The sequence below is a fragment of the Sciurus vulgaris genome (assembly GCF_902686455.1).
Source record: "Sciurus vulgaris genome assembly, chromosome: 14".
NCBI lineage: Eukaryota > Metazoa > Chordata > Mammalia > Rodentia > Sciuridae > Sciurus > Sciurus vulgaris.
In genome coordinates this window covers 14,238,278-14,254,665 of record NC_136475.1, presented here as the reverse complement: position 1 = coordinate 14,254,665, position 16,388 = coordinate 14,238,278, and positions in this window count along the sequence as shown.

Genomic DNA, 16,388 nt, shown 5'->3' with positions numbered 1-16,388 from the left:
CCTTATAAAGTGAGGCAGACCCTTCTTGTTTTTTCTTGTCTATGTGCACCCTGCTGGCCCTTCCATGTTCTTGAAACTTGAGAAGGCCCTTGTCAATACTAGGCTCCCTGACTTTCCAGAAACCAGAACCATGAGCCCAAATCAACCTTTTCCCTTTATCAGTCACCCAGTCTTGGGGATTCTGGACTAAGTCCGACCTCTATATTACATGTTGAACAGAGAGGATTGTGGGAGTCAGAGATGCAAGTGTTGAAAATGTGGTACCCAGCGTTCAAATCTGCTCATTCCTGGAGGTGATTCAGAGGAGTCCGTGTGTCATGGGGAAGTGAGCCCAGCCAGAGATTGTGCCCTGAATGTCTGTATCAAGTAAAGCTCACCTTCTCAGCCAAGGATAATGCCAACAGGCCCCACTCTTCCTTTCTGGTAGTAAGTAGTCATAGACCTAACCCTTCCTCTACAGAGACAGTCATTTATGGGGCAAGAGGAGATGAATACAATGTAGGGTCAGTTTCTCTTCTGGAAAGAGATGTGCATGAAGAGGGAGAGATAAGGGAAGAGACTGAAATTGTGTCTTGTGGGTGACGTAAGCTATTCTCATTTCCCATTTCTTCCTCATGATGAGTTCTTCTTGTTCTTATGACTTTAATGTTTTTCTTGATTACAACATCTCTGTGCTCTAAGTTAGTCAATAAAAATATCTCACTCCTACAAACTGGTTTCACACATGAAATGAATATTTTCCCGAAAAAAAATATTATCTTTTTGTCCCTGGTGGGGAAAAAATTCTCAGAAACTCATGACTGTACACAAGGTAATGTATGTCTCAGAGTTCAAACATTTACATATAATTGCTTAAACCTGATGCTTGGAAAAAGATTCGCATGCTACTTCTTTATCAGAAATGGTATTTTAACATGATCCGCATCTCTGCTGTGAGCTCAACATGCTCAGTCATTGGCAAAGAGTCCTGACCACCAGGCTGTCCCCAACATCCAGAAAGCTGAGTGGCTTCCCTCAGCATCTACATCATAAGTCAAAGACACAGACCAAATTTGAGGGGGCATGCAAAAACAGTAACCCCATTTTCTTTTCTCCATTACTGATTGAGCTGACAGGAGAGGTGGCCTGTTGGCATAGCGCATTTTCTAGATCAGGAAGCAAGTGATTTGCTTTGTTGAAAGTGGTCACATTTGGTCAAGAGTTCATCTTTCCAAATGATGAGCACACACTCACCTTCTGAGAAATTCCCAAATCACCGGAGTATCTTAAAGTAAGATACAGACTCTGAGCAATGTCATTCATCCATAATAGTTTCACTGAAGAAAAAAAGGAACTGATGAAAAATTTTCAAAGTCTCTCAAATGTACCTTTGAAAATTTCCAAATTTGTACTTCTTATGTTCAATTCGAGGGGAAGTTTTCTCCCTTCCTGGTCCTGAACATTGATATTTATTTTTAAGATAATAATACTTCATAGGTAAACTTAATTTCAAAGCACATTCATGAATGTTATTTCATTTTGTCATTCAAGAAATGACTGTTTTTTATTACCAAAAGACAAGTTAATTTCATTATAGCTTTTATTATAGTTTACATACTATACATACTATAGTATATATACTTACATACTATAGTAAATAGTAACCAACTGAGAGAAAAAAAGTAGAGTTGAAGCTAGTCATCAATAAAACTCACATTTAAGAATGAACTTAACCACAATACTAGGTTTTTTTAAAAAAAAATCATGACCACTTAATGTATTTCCCATCACACTTGTGAAGTAGACTTTGAAACGCTAACAGAGGAGCCAGGCAAGGTGGTGCATGCCTGTAATCCCAGCAGATCAGAAGTTCAAAGCCAGTCTCAGCAATTTAGCAAGGCCCTTGGCAACTCAGCAAGACCCTTTCTCTAATAAAATATAAAAATGGGCGGGAGATGTGGCTTAGTGGTTAAGCACCCCAGGTCCAATCCCCAGTACCAAAAAAAAAAAAAAAGTAGTAGAAAATTCATATCCTATATTTTATAATTTTAAGGAATAGGGATTAGAAATAACACAATACTGTGTGTGGCCCAGCAGAGTGGTTCCATTGTGTCTTTCATGAGGTAACCTCTATTGCAGCGTCTTAGGGAGTTCTGGCTTCTACCAAATCAAGCGTGAGCCACGCCCCACTCCATATCTACCAAGATATGAAGTCGACCTGAGTGTGTGCTTTACTGGGCCATTTCCCCGAAGTTAACGCTTAAAGGTTTAAAGGACTCATTGAGGAACCAGGCATGGGTGCCTGTTTGAGGTCTCCAGGAGCTTCGCCCCTCCTTGAAGACTTGGCAGCAGGTCTTCTTGCACAGAATCTGAAGAGCAGCTGGCAGAACAAGGAAAGGGAGAACTGGAGGCCTCCTTCACCCTAGTGTCTCTGTAGTAGGAGCGCTTCTTCTGGGCTCAGAAAGCCGGGGGGTGGGGGAGAGAGCTCCAGGCTGACCCTCGGAGCCCCTGCACGGAAGTTCCCCAAAGCCCCAGGGCTGATTCCACATTCAGCCCTCTCAAACTGCTGAGGCGTTGCTGGGTAGGCCGGCTGTGAATAGCCCCAATTTACAGATGAGGCCAGGGAGGTACTCCAGGTAAATGTCAAGTCTGAATTCCCCAAGCCAGTAAGAAGCATGCGTCGTCCTTCAAGCCACGTGTTCCAACTTCACGTTACTTGTTAGCTTCCACTCCGGTTAGCTGGGTTACAACACGTCCTTCTGCTTTGGCTTAACAAGGGAGGACTCAGTATTTCAAAAGCAACAGAGGTCACAGCTTAATAATGCTCAAGGTCAGAGACTATGTCTCAGTCACTGTGCAGTCCTGCCCCATCCTCCAGCCCCGTGGATGAGGTGAACCAAGGGCAGCAGGGAGGGAGGAAGCACAGGGAAGTGGATGAAATCCACGAGTTAAAAATTGCTTGGAAATAAGTCGGAAAAAGATTATGCAATTCTGATGACAAGACATATATACATACGTACGGCGGCAAAATAACATCAGAAGCCCTAAAAAGAGCGCCATGTGTTAAGATTTTCTTATCGGTCCTCACCATAAACCGTAACTGGAATCAGGATTTGCTAGAAAATTCGTGGGGCCAGTACAAAATCAAAATGTGCCCCTCATTCCACAAAGATTGAGGACTTCAGGCCGAGGCATTAAGTAAGCATGGGGTCCCATCAAGTCCCTTGGTCCCCACCCCGTGAAGCAGGGGGCATCTCCTTCTCCGCACCTTTTCCAGTTCTGCCTCAAGGATCAGGTTTCAGCTCAAGGGACAGGAAAACTGGCAATCAGGTAGTTAGAGCAGACTGCTCTGTGAGGCAGGGGTTTGCCCTGGGACAACCAGAGCAGGCAGACCTAAAGGCCACCTCATGGATGGTGAAGGAGGAACGGGTCCACACATGACAGAGGAGGCCTGTCTCATGCTGAGATTTTGTGATCAGACCAGTTTTACTATATTCAGATTTTTTTAGACACTTTAAGTCATGCATTCACACCACTGAAGAAAACCACCAGAATTCTCGACACTCTGACCTGAAAGGGAGATGACAAAGTCTCAGTGCCGTGAAACCTTGGCATCAAGGTCACTGGAAAGAAGTAAAGGTGAACATTCACATGTGGGCATTAGGAGCATCTGTGTGGCTTTGCTCAGCATGGAAGACGTTCGTTAATAAATCTAAAGGACAGCTCGAGGCTTGCAAACTTGATTGCTTCAAAACTCCTGCGCTCACTGATGCAGTGCAGAGGTAAAGGTAGTCTTAGCAAAAAGAAATCACAAGCAACACTTTTGGGTCAGTACGAGTCTGCATTGAATTGTGGTGTTATCACACAAAGAAACTAAGGTAAGACAGTTTACCAAGGAGGGATTTGAAAGTGTCTGTCGGAGCCACTGTATTGAAATACAAATTAATTATTAAGTAGATTGAACACCAGTTAGATGACCCCTGGCTAGTGGTTAGGTCTCTACACCCCTGTTTCCATCCAGAGTCGTCAATCAATAGCATTTGCCATTGCCATTTTGTTAATAAAATAAGGGCAGCATCAGTTTCTTGCATCCTGGATTTTTGTTGAGCAAAGCAGCACGGTGCATGAAAGGCCTGTCAAGAGATCTGACGTAAATGGAAATCGCAGAGTGTCATAATGCCGCACAACAGGTGCACGGAGTAGATGTTCAAAACGCTTTCTATTATTTGGCTTTTTTGGAATCAAATCAGAATCAAGAACAATAGTGGCCATTTCAGATAAATTACTTCAGCACATTCTTGCAGATTGAGCAGCTGTAAAGGAGGGGAGGGGGAAGTTGGGGGTGCTTGCTATTTGGAAGGTGGATGCAAATACATTTGTAATGTGTATACAGTATACTCAGTATATTAAATTTTTGCCTTTCATGTGCAATGATAAAAGTAGTCTCTTTCCAGGATTGCATGTTTCATTAATACCACATTTTAATAATTAAAAAGCACAACTCTAGAGGCAATAAATATAGCTAAGATAAAAGTTTGCAGACAATCCATTATTTTTCTCAGACAGTCCCTCTGAAGAGCCCACGGAGAAGCAGTTTAATGACTTAAGTTCTAAAACGGGTTGTTTAATAAAATATCGGGTGTTTATTTCATTTTGTTCGAGCGGGCAGTATCTTTGCCTTGGTCAGGTGTGGGGTTAATAATGATAGTAGGTGGGGAGAGGGGCCCGGACTCCTCTCTGCACATCATTACCCACTTCTGCCCACTCTGGCTATCACCGATGGATCGTGGTTACTGTTTGTAATTTTTCATGTTGGGAAGGGAGAGGTTTGTTGTCTTTTTAATCCTCTCTGTTAGCATATTCCACTTTATTGGATGTAATTCAGAGAGAGAGAGAGAGAAAGGGAGGCAGACACTGGTTAAGGGGGATATATAATTGGGTGTAGTGGGATTAAACTATTATTAGTGTACACTCCTAATGGATGCCCCATAAAGAAGCCATGGCAAAGCATTAATGAGCTATGAAGGAAGGTAGGCAAGCTGAACAGTGTGTCCATTATTGCAATCCTACTTACGCACAAATCGTTTAGCAACCACTTGAAAGGAACACCAGACTCCTGATATTCAAGCAGAGTCATTTTCCTTCCGAATTCTCTGCTCTTATTAAATCGGTAACTTCTAGTTGCGAGATCTTCCTCACATGCCAATCCTGAGGTTGAGTTTTGCTCCAACATCAAGCCTTCAAAAAAAAAAAAAAAAAAAATAAGCCCCTCAAAAATTTAAACCTAACAGAGAGATAGATGCATGTATATCAAAAATGGTCTCTTCTTTGATTCAAAAAAAAAAGGCAAGATATGTGAACGCTAATGCCCCCAGGTGATAGGAGTAGGAAATAAGTTAAAAAGCAATCCTTTTAGGTATAAATATTCAAAAGTAAAAAAAAAAAAAAAATTAAATGTGAAAATTAGAATGTGCTTTTATGTCAGAGTTGGAAAAATCAGCTACATCCCTTTGCTGGGTTTCTTATTTTGTACTGCAGGTGACAAATCAGAAAGAAAAAGAAAATACACAGAGCACTGCTGATGTGTTAGATAACGTGCTTACGTGTATTTGATGGATTGCTCTTTGGCTTATGCATGTATCTGATGGATTACTCTCCACTTAAATTGTGTAAATATGTACAGTACATCTTTTCCTCCTTATACTTTTTTCCTTCTCTTCTCCCTTTTACAATTAAGCGGGATTTGCCACCTCTTAAAGGCACCTATAATAGATTCGATGACAACAGCCGGGAACTCATGGCACATCAATTAGAGACACTTCTGTGTGCTTGTTTTCAACCACTGATTTTCGATAATACTTTTATCTAAGACGGAATTACTACTCTGTTTTCCTAACGGTGGATATTTGCAAAACACTTTCTCCCCACTGAACCCCTCCCCCTCCCCGTTCTCCCCCACGCAGATGATGTTGAGGCTTCCTTATTTTAAACGTGCATAAGAATTCGTGCTTGAAGTCCTGTTCAATAGTAAAGTTGTAGATGACATTCTCTCCCAAGTGAGTATATGTTTAAAAACAATTTAAATCCCCTAGCTGACAGTGGGTTCCATAAATCCTCCACCTTTCCTCTGTGGAAGCTTGTCCAGCGTTTGTAACCTGGAATGTGTAAAATATGAAATAATCAAGAGTGTTTTTCCGATGGAAGCTGAGCTACCTCCCGGTGGAATGTGGATGCAGGCAATTTCACACGATAAGGTTTGCTGCAAAGCTGGCACCCAAGATCCAGGATTTAACCTTCCAAAGATGCACGGTTTCATTTTTTGATGTATCTTTTCGCTTTTATAAAATGGGTTTCAGTTCTCATCCATAAACTACTAGGGAGAGAAATGAAAAGTTCTTTGCATGAAAAATAGTATCCGAAGGTATATGCACACTTGCTGTTGGAAGTCATTTTCACTTTTTTTTTCCATTCATTTTTATTGCTTTCCAGAGTAAAAACTCCATAGACTCAGAAGCCAAAGGGCCTTTTGAAAAAGCACCACTTTCAGATTTTCAGCCTCAGCCTCAGCTGATCGACAAGGGAGGTTCTAACGAGACAGTTGCTAGCTGCCGGCTACAGTTCCCACCTTTGTTTCCTGTGGAAACTAACACGGGGCAAATTGAAAGAGTGATTATTTGAGGCCTCCTCTGTCTTTCCTGATCCAGCGTCTCCAGTATTTTCATAGAAACTGGGAGCCGGGAAAGCAGGGGAGATGTCAGGCCTTGTCAGTTTCAGCTGTGGCTGTTGGCAGAGAGCTGGCTGCAAGTTCTGGCTTTTCAAACAAGCTACAGAAATCTCTGTTCTTTTTAGTTTTAAAACAAAGAGGGAAAATGTTATTGGAACATGGACTTCACCTTGACCTGTGCCCCCATGCCTTCCTTTTGCTGCGTGATTTTTAGGGAGGAAGAACGGCCCTGGAGTCCTGGGGGGCAGTTAGGACCGAAACTAGCGTCCAGACTTTGCTCAACAAATTAACCCTTGAATAAGGGATGCCTTCTAAGCTTGGGCACTGGATTTGTGAATGTAAGCAATGGGCTGGATGGATGGGTGACGATCTCCACTGTTTATTCTGAATGGGCACATATTCAACTATAAATCCCATCTCTTACGAGACTGGAAAAAAAAAAGTGGAAGGATTTGCTCAGAAAACATAATTATTACTGATCATAATGTTAACATGGATTAAATGAAGACTGAGTTTTTTCTTTGCACAGATAAAACTTTTCCTGGCCTCCATTGCTAGCTCCTTCTTTAGGTAACTTCAACAAAATAGCTATATTTAAATTTTAAGAGTTTAGTGTATCTGCTGGTTTTTGACCCCTACCGGCTGACCAAACTTTATTTAATCATATGATGTTATACTTTAATAACATTATTTTTGAAGACATCAGAAGATATTGTTAAATAAGGGAATGGTTTCTTTGGATGCCTCACATGATTGTGGAAAGAACAGTCTCATGATCGGCTCGCTGACAGTATTTTTCATTATTGTGCATTGATATCCACCAGACACCTGGCGGGAATCGTCCCAACTACTCTCCCAACAATGTTTGAAGGTGCCTACTATGACCCATGCTCGGCAGATGAAAAAACTAAAGCCACGTTACGTAAGTCTGCGACAACACACCCTGAGAGATGAAATGGGACGCAAACCCTGGTCTTTCTGACTCAGAACACGTTTATAATCACTCTGCTCTATCACAATCTTCACCTCTTCTGCCTCACCCTGGACTGTGGAGTGTGCTAAAAAACACACAGAGAAATGATTGCCTGTATCCCGATGGCTGTTGGAGACAAAAAGAACACCCCAAACTGCCAAATGGACTTGCTGGACCGCACAGTATACGCGCCTGTCCTGAGGCTGCAAGGTCATTGGAAGAATGAAAGCCTTTTACAGAGGAGCTCTAAACAGAGGCTTGGTTTGTCTTTTCTCCCCAGCATCTCCAACTCAGCGTCAGTGGCCGTCCACCTTACCCCTGTCTAATCTGCAGAGGAGACACAGTGTGTGTGTGTGTGTGTGTGTGTGTGTGTGTGTAGGCACGCAGGCTAGCTTGCTCAGCATGGATGCTGAGGGGCTACAGGAGGCATGTGGCTTCCAGAGCCCCAAATCCTTGGCATCCAGGCATCTTGGACATAAAGGAGAGGAATTTTGTTTACAGCAGGGGAAGGGGTTGGCTCAGATATGTTCTATAACTTCCAAGGCAGCCTTGCCACCTCCCTACATGCACACACACACACACACACTGAACAAAGCACACGTCAGTCTTATCTCAGAGACATACGCGGGTCTCCAGACTGAGGAACCATCAGCTGAAAATTGCCTAAAATTCTTTGTCCCCCCGCCCCAAAAATAATTAATGAAAAATGACATTCATTCCCCAAGTTGAATTAAGGCCCTTGCAAGTCAAATATCTAGAAGCTTCAACAGCTGCCCACAGGTTGTGCTCCAGGTCTGAGCTTTGAAGAAGGTGAGATGGAGGAAACCAGATGCCACTGAGGCCTTCCTCACCCGCTGGGCCAGGCCAGAGAGCAGGGTGCCCGTGGGCGGGAGGGCAGGCTGAAGGTCACCCCCCGTGGCCCTGCCTCCACCTGCGCGGCCTTGTCCACGCGAGCTCCTCTGTGCAGCTGGCAGGGAAGGCCGTTGGAAGCGCGCCCCTGACTTCGCGGAGCTGGAGACGCTTCTCCCGCTTCAGCTTCAGGTGAATGGCCAACAGCGTGGTCTGGGGAAGGAAAAGCACCGGCTCTTAGCGACTGAGCGCTCCCTGCTTTCCTGTGTGATCAGGAGATTGCCAGAGGGATTATATACATTTCTTGAAAGAAATGTTTAGACTGCCAAAGCAGAACTCCAAGATTTCTTTAAAAGATTGCATATTAAAAACACAAAGCACGTTCAAAAGGCAAAATTCCAAAACCATCTATTTTTTTAAAAAAATTCAAAGTATTCTACAAATCTGCAAAATTACAATAGTAAACACATATATACATATCTATCTATCTATATATATCCACATATATATACATGTGAATGTATACACTATATTTATATATTTTATATATATTTTATATATATATATTTAGATAGATAGATGGGTAGATAGATAGATAGATAGATAGATAGACAGATAGATAGATAGACAGATAGATAGATAGATAGATAATTAGTCCCAACTTATCCTTCAGGGATCTGTTCCAAGACTCAGTGGATGTTTCAGTTCATGGATAGTATAGGACCATAGTTCTATATTTATATTATATATAATATATATGTGTATATATATGTTTATGTATATATTATATTTATATTTATGTATTATATTATATTTATATTTATATTATATTTATATTTATATTTATTTAATAGGTATTTATGTATACACACACATACACACACACACACACACACACATATATATATATTCTGTTTTTTCCTATACATGCATGACTATGATAATGTTTAACTTATAAGTTTAGGCATGGTAAAAGATTAACAACAATAATGACAAAATAGAAAGTTATACCAATATGCATCAAAAAAATGTTCAGCATCATTAGCTTTGCACTTTGGAGTACTTATTAATTAAAACAAGGATTATTGAACACAGTCACTGCAACACAGTTACAGTCAATCTGGTAAGAAAGACAGCTATTGAGCAACTAATGGGTAGCATATACGGTGTGGACACCCTGGACCCAGGGGTGATTGGTATCCCATGGAACTGGACGGCAGGAGATTCCACCATGCTTCTCAGAGAGCACTGAATTGAAAAGGTACCTATTGTTTGTTACTGGAGTTTTCCACATAGTATTTCAGATTGTGGTTGCCAGAGGGTAACTGAAACTGTGGAAGGCAAACCCGTGGATAAGAAGGACGACCACACACATCCATATTACTTTCAATCGACAGCAGGTGAGAAGTATGGAGTCTGGAGCCCGAGTCACCATTCTGGGTCTGAGTTCGAGCCCTGCCATTTACTAGTTGTGTGAACGTGTGAACTTGGATAAGTGCCTCCGATTCTCTCTGCCTTGGCGTCTTCATCTCTAAAGCAGAGAGCAATGACAATACTCACGTTCCTGGTACAATGGCGAGCACTTGTGTGTCAGTGGATTTTCCTCACTACCTACTTAGTTCTAAAGCTCATGTGTCTCACTTGAAGATAGTCTCCATGTATTAGGGAGGCTAATTCTTTAATGATGATAGGGCATGTTGTTTAAATTTGTCTTATGCACTTATACATTTTAAGTTTGTTTCTAAACTACCAACAGAAAGTTTGTTTTTTTAACTGCTAGCAAAAAAAAAAAAAAAAATACAAAACTAAAAACAAACCAACATTAAAGTGTGCATCCTTATGGTTCCAAAGTAATATCTCAGCACATACATACGTGCGTAATGCTTAAGTTGGATTGAACATCCCTGTCTCCTCAAACATCTTTTCTCTATGAGGAAAACATTCAAACTCCTTTCTTGTGGCTTTTCCAAGTACACACACGTCACATTATCTGCAGTCACCTGACTTGCACAATAGCACCCCGCAGCTCTTACTCCTCACTGCAGCTGAGTGTCCATTAGTCAACTTCTCCACATTTGTCTCTCATCTCTCTACTCACCCTAACTTATGGTAACCCTCATTCCACTCCCGCCTAAGAACCAGTTGTCAATATTTCACCTCTGACTGAGATCACATGATGCTTCTCTTTCTGTGTCTGAATTATGTCATTTAACACAAGCATCTCCAATTCCACCTTTGTTGTCACAAATGACTGGCTTACATCTTGTTCATGAGTGAATAGTGTTCCTTTGTGTACGGGTACCACATTCTCTTCATTCATTCTTCCATTGACAGACCCTTAGGTTGTTTCTATTTCTTGCCTTTTGTGACTAATCCCGCAACACACAAAGGAGGAGAAGTGTCATTTCAACATATTGAATTCATTTCCTTTGGCTCTATACCCAGTAATGGGATGGCTGGATCAATCGGCAGCTCTACTTTTAATTTCTTGAGGAAACACTGTGCTTTTCACCATAATGGGCTGTGCCAGTATGCGTTTCTACCATGAGAATGCAAGGGATCCCTTTTCTCTGTGTCCTCACCAGCACTTCTTTTCTTTGTGATAACAGCCATTCTTAATGGGGTGAGATGATATTTTCCTGTGGTTTCCCTAAGGATTAGTGATGTGGAACATTCTTTCAACTACCAGTTGACTATTTGTATGCCTTCCCATGAGAAATGTCCACTTAGGTATATTGACTCTTTTTTTTTTTTTGGGGGGGGGGGGGGTGGTGGTTCGAGGGATTGAACCCAGGGGCACTTAACCACTGAGTCACATCCCCAGATCTTTTTTTATTTTAATTTTTTTGGGGAGACAGGGTCTTGCTAAGTTGCTCAGAACCTCACTATGTTGCTGAGGCTGGCTTTGAACTAGAGATCCTCCTGCCTCAGCCTCCCGAGCCACTGAAATTACAGGCATGAGCCACTACACCTTGCTATTGAGCATTTTTAATTGAGTTGTTGTTCTTTTTGTTTTTTGTTTTGATTTTTAATTTAGTTTTATTGGGTTTTTTTGTTCTTGTTTTTGTTATGGAGGCTTTTGGGCTTTCCATATACCTCTTTTTTTATACCTCTTATCAAAAGCATCATTTACTATGTTTTCCTTCATTCTGTAAGTTATCCATCCATTCTGCTGATTGATTCCTCTGTTGAGCAGAAGCTTTTCAATCTGAGATAACCCTATTTTTCTATTTTTGCTTGTGTTTCTTGTTCTTTGGAGTTCTTGTCCAAAAAATCCCAGCCCCTTCCAATATCCTGAAAATTTCCCATTTTCTTCTAGTAGTTTCATAGTTCCAGGCCTAGCATTTAAGTCTTGAATCCATTTCAAATTGATTTTTGTTATTGGTGAGAAACAGGGTCCACATCCACAGACACACGCACACACTCAGAGGAGCTGAGCATCAGGCAACTCTAAATAGGTCTTGATCAAGAAAGAAATGACAGGTTTGTCATCAAATAGTGTCAGAACAACCGGGAGAAAAAGAGACCAGAAAGGTGGAGTTAGATCTCCACCTCACACCGTTTGCAATATACCCTAACCAATTAGAGAAGCGCTTTAAGTAGGAAAATCAAAACGAAACCTTTTACAGGAGAAAAGGTAAGAGAATGCATTTGTTGACATTGAGCTGAAGAAGAATTTTTTTGAATGACAACATAGGGGAACATATTGCTTAAAAGATTGATGCATCTGTCTCCAGAAAAACACAAAGACATTCCAGGAAATACCAGTGCCCCTTTCCTGATGTTACTCCACAGGTCCATTTGTCTGACCTTTCACGCAGACACAATTATTGTGTCACTGTGGCTTTATAATACGCTTTGCTCTCTTGCGTTATTATTCTTGGAGGGACGTCTCACGCTGGTCTGCGTGGTGCTCGCTTCCTGTATGCATTTCTGGGCTTTCTTTGGAGTTCAGCTTCTATTCCTGAAGTCACCCTTCCTCCATGATGCTTGTGAGTGGTAAAGACTCTGAATCTGTGTCTGACACTGTCTGCATTTCAATCTGGGCGTCAGGTGATTATTTATCAGCATGTGAAATGCTGTGCTGACTGTGTTCTCTCGGTCACTTGGGATGCTCTCCCTTGTCCTCTGTGTTTCTGGCACCTGAGGAGTTTCCACTAGAGAGCTCAGCTACATGTTTAAAAGAATCTTATTAAATGACTCATAGCTGTTTGGCATCTGTGCCAAGAGGGCATCGGTGTGAGCCCATCCACGGTACTACCAGAAGCAGAAATCTCAGGACCTTTAGCCACCAGCCCAGCCTTGCTGTGGAGAACATGAAGAAAGTAATGGTGGAATTTTTAAACTTTAAGGGAGTCCCTTTTCACCCTCATATTGATGTGCTTCTGTGCTCCATAATACTTTCCGGACCTGAGTTTTTTTTCTCCATGTTTATTATATTCTACTTATGAAACAAATTTCTGGAAATTTGGTCTTTGGCATCCATTTGACTCTCTGCATCATTGAAAAGTGAAGAAGTAGACTATTTCAGGAAAAGAATCCCCCAGGGGTGCTGTGCTCATCCCTGCAATCCCAGTGAATGGGGAGGCTGAGGCAGGAGGATCGCAAGTTCAAGGTCAGACTCAGCAACGTAGGGAGACTAAGCTACTGAGAGGGACCCTGTCTCAAAATAAAAAATGAAAAGGGTTTGGGGGGCTTAGCTCAGTGGTCAAATACCCCTGATTCAATCCCCAATGAAAAACAAAACAAAACAAAACAAAAAACCATGGTTCCCTCCTAAGCATGTGGTCTTTACAGGTCCTGGGTTCCGATGATCTCCCTACTTTTTGGTCCCCATTTTGAGTCTTCAGAAGCAGGCTGAATGAGTTTATCCCATTTTATACCCCTACAATCCAGAGCAGTGACTCACACATGGGAAGAATGTTTTGAAAGCTCAAAAAGGAATATTTGGCAAGCAGACCTTGGGAATAAACAACACAAATTAAACAAAAAACAATAAAGGGGTGTACCTATATGCATGCACAAAAACTTGTTTTGGATGGGGAAATACTGCTTGAATTTAAACATGAATTTTTTGAAGAACAATATCAAAACTAAGTTATTTGTTTTGCTAAAAATTAAAATGCAGAGTTGACCACGGGCAGAAGCATATTTAGGTGTGGGATGTGATTTGAGCAGAAAGAAACTCTAATTCAAAGGAATGGAGCAGTAACTGAAAAAGGAATTATTTAAGAGCATTTCCAGACCACAGAGGATCACAAAACTGATTCCTACTTAGGAATATTCATTTTATTTATGTAGGATTTAAATCCCAGAGAGACATTTTATCAGCATGTCAACTCTGTGGAATGAATTGAATATTAGGCATATAATATGGAAATGTAACTATTTGAAACTCATTCATATTGTTGGATATATCAAGAGCTCATTATTTTTTATTGCTGAGTACTATTTCATTGCATGAATATACTACATTTTCTTTACACACGAACAGTTTGTGGATATTTGGATTGTTTAAAGTTTGGGGCTGTTACAAATAAACATGGGTGAAAGTTGGCATACAAGTTTGGTAAGGTTTTCCTTTGATTTCATAGATACCCAGCAGTAAGATGGCTGGATGACGAGAAGGTATTTGAACCACTTTTTAAAGGAAAATGCCAAATATTTTCCAAATAATGATATCATTTTACCTTGCTATCTGCAGAGTAAGGAAACTCTTGTTTCACCACCATCTTATCAGCATTTGGAAGGATCAGTCTTTTTAGCCTTGGCCGTGCTACTATGTATCTCACAGTTGTTTTAATGAGATACTATATATCTCATCATTTTTTTATTTTATGACCACTTATCATTAATAATGCTGAGCAGCTTGTCATGTGTTTTTTCCATCCATTTACCTCCATCGCAAAGTGTCTATTCAGAACACGTTCATCAAAAATTTTTCTAATTATTGAGCATTTAAACTTTTCGAAGACATATACTTCAATGTTACGTTCTCTCAGTCTGTGGTTTATCTTTTCCACTAACAATGTCAATTTTTTGGAGGAGGGGGGTTTTTAATTTTGATGACTTCCAAGTTTTGAAATTTCTTTTATGGATAATGGTTTTGCCATTGTAGCTACAAAATCTTAGCCTAAGGCTGACACAATAATTTTCTCTGGTGTTCTCTTCTAAAATTGACTTAGTTTTAGGTTTTATGCTAAGTACATTTTGAGATAATTTTTCCAATAATGAAATACCATGTGTCAAAGTTCACTTTGTGGGATATGGATATCTGAGTGTTCCAGGCCATTTGTTGAAATACCCACATTGTTTTGAGAGATAAATATTTTTTAAAAAATAACTGTAGTTCAATAAATCAGTTCTTTTATTTCTTCTTCTGCTTGTGTGCTTAAAAAAACTTTCTGCAAGCAGAAAACAAGGAAATGGCATTTTTGCCAAAGACCTTTTAATTTCTTCTTCATCTCTTTTCTTTAATTTGTGTTTTAATCTAATTAGAATTTGTTGTTGTCTTAGACAGCAATAAGTGTGTATAGATAAAGATATAGAGTACATAGAGATATGTGTGCATTGTTGGTTAATATTTAAGAACTCTAGAAGATTCTGTACATCGAAAAGTTTCAACTGATTTTAATAGTTACATGAAACACTGGAACTTTAAAAACAAGAACAGGTAAGGTCTGCTTCTGGCGGGATGAAAATAAGACACGAACTATTACCACATACACAGGAAATATAAATATTAGAATCAGAGAGCAGATACAAATTCCATGCTAATACAGTTGGAAGTAAGGAAGAATCTAAGAAAATATAAAAGGACAGAATCGGGTAAAGAAGTTGAAAAAGTGAATATACAATAAATAAGGAAGAAATCAGAATTTTTTCAAGGAATTACCTCTATGAAATGCTGTGGGTTCAGCCAGCACTGTGGATGAAATCTTTCAAAAAGTTCAAAGAAGTTCCGTGGAATAGAAAGGGAAGCACAGCATGAGGAAAGAAGGAAATGTTCCCAGTTGTTTTTGCAAAGCCAGTAAAATAAACTAAAACCTACCTACCCCCAACACACACACAGACCAAAAAACAAACAAACAAAAACTACCTAAGGGGAGCCTCGAATGAACGCATGGCTGTAAAACATTCTAAATTGCATTGGGAAATGAAATTAACTAAAACTAACCATTCAGGGAAAAATCAATGTGTTAGACCCAAAAGGACTTTATGCTAGAATGTGATGACCAGTGCATGATGGGAAATCTATTAATATTAAATCAACAGAGAAAAACCCATGACAAAGAACTCCCCTAAGTTTCAGAAACTGTGAGATCACTATAGATTCACACTCAACTTTAAGAAATAATATACGACAATAATATGGAAAGATACACTCTGCTTCCCAGAGTAACAATGTGCATACCAATGGCACAAGCAGGAACTTTATCTCTGGAATAGACTCCATCTCCCTTTTTCTGACTTTTGTCCATTGACTGCTGTGTGTTTAGTTTCATCACAAGTGCAGATTTGCAAGCCCGGCCCCACATTTCGGATGTGACTCAGTCGCCCATAGGATCCCTTATGTATTTTTTCTAGCCACAGCCACTAATCTAGTCTCCATTTCTAAGTTTTGTCATTTCATTTTCAACATGATGTAAATAGAATTATAATGTATGTAACCTTTCCGAGATTGGCTTTTTATTTTCACTCACCAAAATTCCCTTAAAATCCATCTAAGTTTTTGCTTACATCAAATTTTCTTTCGTTTTTACTGGTAAGTAGTATTTCATAGCATGGATATGCCACCATTTTGTTGTTGTTGTTCATTTTATATTGTTTTGTTTAACTCATCACCCATTGAAACATTTATGA